Raw genomic sequence first — 6497 nt, forward strand, 5'->3', positions numbered from 1 at the left:
AAACCTTAAGCGTGCGGACCCTACGGGTTCGAGAACAATGTAGACATGACCGAGACACGTCTCCGGTCAATAACCAATAGCGGGACCTGGATGCCCATATTGGCTCCTACATATTCTACGAAGATCTTTATCGGTCAGACCGCATAACAACATACGTTGTTCCCTTTGTCATCGGTATGTTACTTGCCCGAGATTCGATCGTCGGTATCCAATACCTAGTTCAATCTCGTTACCGGCAAGTCTCTTTACTCGTTCCGTAATACATCATCTCAACTAACATATTAGTTGTAATGCTTGCAAGGCTTATGTGATGTGCATTACCGAGAGGGCCCAGAGATACCTCTCCGACAATCGGAGTGACAAAACCTAATCTCGAAATACGCCAACCCAACATGTACCATTGGAGACACCTGTAGTACTCCTTTATAATCACCCAGTTACGTTGTGACGTTTGGTAGTACCCAAAGTGTTCCTCCGGTAAACGGGAGTTGCATAATCTCATAGTTATAGGAACATGTATAAGTCATGAAGAAAGCAATAGCAACATACTAAACGATCGGGTGCTAAGCTAATGGAATGGGTCATGTCAATCAGATCATTCAACTAATGATGTGACCTCGTTAATCAAATAACAACTCATTGTTCATGGTTAGGAAACATAACCATCTTTGATTAACGAGCTAGTCAAGTAGAGGCATACTAGTGACACTTTGTTTGTCTATGTATTCACACATGTATTATGTTTCCGTTAATACAATTCTAGCATGAATAATAAACATTTATCATGATTATAAGGAAATAAATAATAACTTTATTATTGCCTCTAGGGCATATTTCCTTCACGGACACCCAGTCCTGAACACGCAGCTCAGGACACCCAGTCCTCACCGTATTCCCCTTGAGCTAAGGTCACACAGACCTCGCCCAATCACTCTGGTAAGTCTTCAAGGTAGACTCCCAAACCTTCACAGACTTCGTTCACCGGCGATCCACAATGTCTCTTGGATGCTCAGAACGCGACGCCTAACCGGCTGGAGGATTCACAGTCCTCAAGTGTAATAAGTCTTCAGATCACACAGACAAGAAGACTTAAGTGATGCCTAACACTCTTTGGCTCTGGGTGGTTAGGGCTTTATCCTCGCAAGGAATTCTCTCTCAAAGGCTTCGAGGTGGGTTGCTCTCAAACGACAAAAGCCGTACTCTAACTCTGAGCAGCCAACCATTTATGGTTGTAGGGGGTGGCTATTTATAGCCACTAGGCAACCCAACCCGATTTGTCCGAAATGACCCTGGGTCACTAAGGAACTGACACATGTTCCAACGGTCAGATTTCAACACACACGGCAACTTTACTTGGGCTACAAGCAAAGCTGACTTGTCCGACTCTGGACAAGATTCGCTCTCATAGTCTTCACTCGAAGACATAGGTTTTGGTTAAGCATCACTTCAGTCATTCTGACTGGTTCTCTTGGACCCCACTTAACAGTACGGTGGTTCCTATGACTCAATAAAGAAGAAAAAGAACTACGAAAGATCTGAGTCTTCGAGCTCCATAGGCTTCATGCGATGTCTTCTCTTGTCCATAGTCTTCAATGAGAATATCTTCATATACCACCTTTGACATCAATGTCTTCATACATTTTTAGGGGTCATCTCTGGTAGGAAAATCGAATCAATGAGGGACTTTCACCTTTGTTATCCTGCAATTCTCACAAACACATTAGTCCCTCAACTAGGTTTGTCGTCAATACTCCAAAACCAACTAGGGGTGGCACTAGATGCACTTACAATACCAATTCACACTTTGACCGTACCATGAGGGCGGTCGAGCAAATGTGAACCCTGCACAAGCCAGAAGCGACGCAGACAATGAGACTGGCGAAGAATCCGAAGGTAAGCCGTCGGACATCCCCCACAGTCGTAATGGCCGATGCATCACGAAAGTCGTGGCTGGAGTGAAAATCGACGAGGTTGCTCAAGCAAGGCGGTAGCACTTTGTGCCGATGTCAAGGTAGCTGAGAGCGTAGGGTGGTGTAGTCGTGGTCGAGATAGCCGTGCGAAGAACGCCGTGGTCAATGTCGAGTCGAGGTGGCCAGTGTCGACGAAGTCGCCATGAAGCTGCGGGCGCAAAGATGCCCCGAGTTAGTCAGAGGCGCAGTGGTGTCGAGGTAGTGGTGCGTCGGGAAGAAGACGGTGTTGACGAGCCGTTGCGCCGGGTTTGCCAAGCCAGGGGACATGTCGTGGATGAAGGCACACATTGGTGTTACATCACCGGGCATGCGTAGGCGGACGAAGTCGATGTTGACGAGTCGCTGCACCAGGCTTCCCATGCGCGGGGACACGTCATGGACGAGGGCACAAGCCGGTGTTGTCAGCACCGGACATGCGTAGACGGGAACCTGCACAAGCCGTATGCCATGTCGGAGGGTCCAGCAGAGGAGGACTCTGTTGGAATTTTGCTAGTAGGCCTTTGGCCCAAAGCCCAACTAAAATTCTGAAATTCTCTTGGCCCATTCATGCACACATGTGAGTGGAGTGAGTGAGGCTAAAGTTTAGTCCCACCCCGGAAGTTGAGAGAGAGTTGCACCTCTTTATAAGGTGAGCTCTTCTACCACTTGTATGAGCATGAGAAGAGGAGACCTACACGCGCGCTCCTCCTCCTCGCTCGCCTCGCCACGCCACGCCACGCCACGCCACGCCTCGTCACGACGCGGGTTGCGGGATTGAGCCGAGCCAAGGACAGAGCTATGCACGTTGTCTATATTTTTGCTGCATGGGAAAATTAATGAGTCATTAATTAATAATTAACGGACGCGTTAATTACTGAACCGTTTTCGATTCTTTTGGATCGTGACGACTCGGACGCGGGGTTTACTCCCACGACCTACCCAGCCCGCACTATATAGTCAGGCAGACGTCTACCCTAGCCGCCGCCGCTTCGTATGGTTTCTCACCACCGTTCCAGATCATTGCGCCGCCAAGAAAGTCTTCTCCATCCCTCCTTCCGGCGTGCACCGCGAGAAGGGACAGCAGGCCTCCGGAACCCCGCCTCTCGTGATCCTGTACGGGAAAGGGGCGATCAGGTTTTTGGGGAGCGCACTCGCGCGACTGCTGGCAACGGCGACTTCGCGAACGACGACTTCTTCCCCGACCTCGGCAACCTCGTCCTCGACGACATGGGCGACAATGTCAACGCCGGCGGTGCTGCACCCGCTGCACCGTATGTGATTCTATCCTTCCTGTTCGAGATCGTGGTAGAATTCATGCTTCTAGTATGTGCCCTAAATGTGATATATTTATCTGCTATGCTAGTTCGCATGATTAGTTTAATCTCTGCTGCTGTGGTCATGATTTATCTTCTGTTTGTTCGGATTAAATCTCGTAGTAATTTGCTCATATTTCCAACAGACTCGACAACGATTATGGCGCTAGTCAACGTGGGGTAGAAAGTGCCGATGTCGACCAAAGTTGTCAGAGTAAATGAAGTGATCGGAGAAGATGACGACGATACTGACGATGAGCTGATGCTAGACGAAGACAGAGAGGTGAAAGGCGTCAGCGGCTACGAGTGTAGCGGCCCCGGCATCGGTGGGAGAACCTACGTGCATCGTGCTATGCTTGCAAGCACAGCACACGCATGGGATGCAACAACATGTGAGCAGCTAGACACACGCAGGAGATGCTCAAGCGCCATGGGCCACGTGAGTGCACCAATGGATCAAAGCGTGCGGCCAACATGAAGACTCGGAAGTGGTGATGCGGTTGATCTTGGTGGTTGATGAAGATGTTGGTGGAGTATACGCGTGTTGTAGACGAACGGCGGTGGGCGATGCAAATCGATTGTAGATTTAAAAATAAAAAAGAAACACCAATCAAGTCGATTGGCGAGACAGAAAAATTCGGATCAACGGATCGAAAAAAAAAAAGATTTTTGAGGGCAGCCGGTCAACACGACCGGAGGACGAACTCTAGGTATGGGCAACGCGGCTCACTGCGTCGATCATGGAGACTGGCTGCCTCGGAGGCGGCGCGGAGCGGAAGCGGTGGCTAGGGTTTGGACTGGTTAGACTGATACCATGTAGGAAGAATAGAAAGATTGGTGAAACTGATTATTGTATAGGAATAAATCCTAGTCTATCTCATACTCCCTCCATCCCAAAATAAGTATCTCAATTTTTTACTAACTTTAGTATAATAAAGTTATACAAAAAATAAGACACTTATTTTAGGACGGGTAGAGTATTTTTTAACTAATCATGATACTCAACATAATCCACATATTTGGCCATTCTACCACTGGCGTCCACGAATGAAAATTAAGCGGGCTTTTAAGTGGTAACCATGGGTAGCCCACGTCCAGGATCAACCTGAGTTATACACTACTCTTTTGTTGTATATAAATCTCAATGAATTTTTGAGCCCTTCAAAGGACATCACCTCAACATACTTGTCGAATGGATTCTTTTTGAACGTTGATATAATCCATCTCCATCTCTTTCATATCCCGCAAAATAAATATATATATATAGAGAGAGAGAAACACATCTTTTGTATTATCAAGTTCATCCTTACTATATTTAAGAAAATGACAATTCTTTTAACTATGATTTTTTTTCACTTTCTATACTTTACATATTCTTTTTAATCATACATTTGCTTCCATCAGTTTTAGATTTTTTAGCAATCTTTATGCATTTCTTTTAGCACGGTTCCCTAGGAACGTGCGGATATCATCTAAAACATTTATCTAAGCCACGATGATGGTTTGTTTCACGAGCAAAATTCTCATGTTGCTCTCCTGGATTACAGTTATCCGGAAATTGCCTGTGTTTCCAACAGTGCCTTCCGAGTCCGAAGCGTGAACTAATTTCCCCATTGATTAACATTGAAACGGCAACTATAAAATATAGCATCAATAATGTACGTAGTAGTTGCAATGTACATTACGCTGCTACGATAGCTTTGGGTAACTCAATATATCACTTGTACTACAAACCAACTCTATAAATCTAGTCACCTTAATTTATCAATTTCGGTGAGCAGCAGATCATATATATCATACATCAAAATTTATTCCCCGTGGTTGGTCGATGATCATCTCTCACCGCGGTGGTCAATGTATGATCTCATCATCATCCTCAGCAGCAGCAGCTGGACAGGGGTGTAGGTTGACGGCAGCTCTGTAGCCGAGAGAACCGGTCAATCCCAGCAGCAACAGCCAGTGGAGTACGGCGGCGACAAGCCAACCTGCCACAACGCCGAGCAGGTCACATGGCACAATAATGACACCGGGGCAAATGATATGAGCTGGAGTAGAAACTCCGGCATCCATTGTGGTCGTGGATGGCCCATCCAGAAGAACACGTGCATGGTGCAGCCCATGACCGAGAGGTAGAAGACGGTCATGAGCAGGTCGACCTCGACCCTCTCCACGGCGCCTTCCACCTCCTTCCCGTGGAGGAGCAATGCCATCGGCCCCGTGCAGCCAGCCGTCATGAGAAGCGCCAAGACGGCCATCAGGTGGCCCACCTCGTCGGGGCAGGGGTGAGGGACAGGCGGCGCGGCACCCCGCTCGGCGCCGGTGCGAAGCCGGTGCAGGGCGAGCGCGTAGCCGACGTGCGCGGCGGCGTACACGGTGGCCAGGTGGAGGGCAATGACGGCGCCTCGCGGGCCGACGTGGGGCGGCAAGGAGGAGGCCGTAGGAGAGGCGGATCAGATCGGTGTAGAACGGCCAGCTGCACCAGATGCAGAGGAGGAAGAGGAACACGTACGCGCAGACGGTGACGGCGATGATCCACACCTGGGCTATGGGGTGCCCGCCGGCGCGCGCCAGCAGGACGACGGGGATGGCTACGGCAAGCGCCCCCGTAGAAGCCAGCAGCGCCACCGCGCCGATGAGCTGCGTACGGAGGCCGGGGTCCAGCTGCCTGAACGGTTCCAGCCACGTAGAGGGCATCCTTATCCTCATGTCGACGGCCGCCATGGAAGTCTCGACCGACAGATCGTACGTACGCGTCGTAGCTTCTTCTTCTTCCGTATTTTATTTTATCACTTTTGCTAAAGCACATCTAGATGTGCCATAAGTATTGCACATCTAAGTTATATGTCATTGATCTTACATTGAGATTCGTGTGAATATTTTTTTTTCTTTTTTTTTTCTCTTTATGCTTGATTCACTCATTTAGATGTGCAATAACTAGAGCACATCTAGATGTGCCCTAGACACACCCTTTATTTCTTGATGAGATTCTTTCCTATTTATTTATACGTTGTTCATGGAAAGATGGAAGGGGTTTTCCTTACCTTATGTGGTAAAAAAAAAGGAAATAAGAGCATCTACAGCCGGACTTTGTAAATCCGCCCCCTCAAATGTCTGCGGGAACTGACCGAGCATGCTTCAAATTAGGCACTTTGCGCGAACCAATCTGTGGTTGGATGGTTAGAGGGACGGTGGTATCTCCAGCCCACCAGGGTTTTAGGATTATTTCAGGATTTCC

Source organism: Triticum urartu, chromosome 7, assembly GCF_003073215.2.
Source record: "Triticum urartu cultivar G1812 chromosome 7, Tu2.1, whole genome shotgun sequence".
Classification (NCBI taxonomy): Eukaryota; Viridiplantae; Streptophyta; class Magnoliopsida; order Poales; family Poaceae; genus Triticum; species Triticum urartu.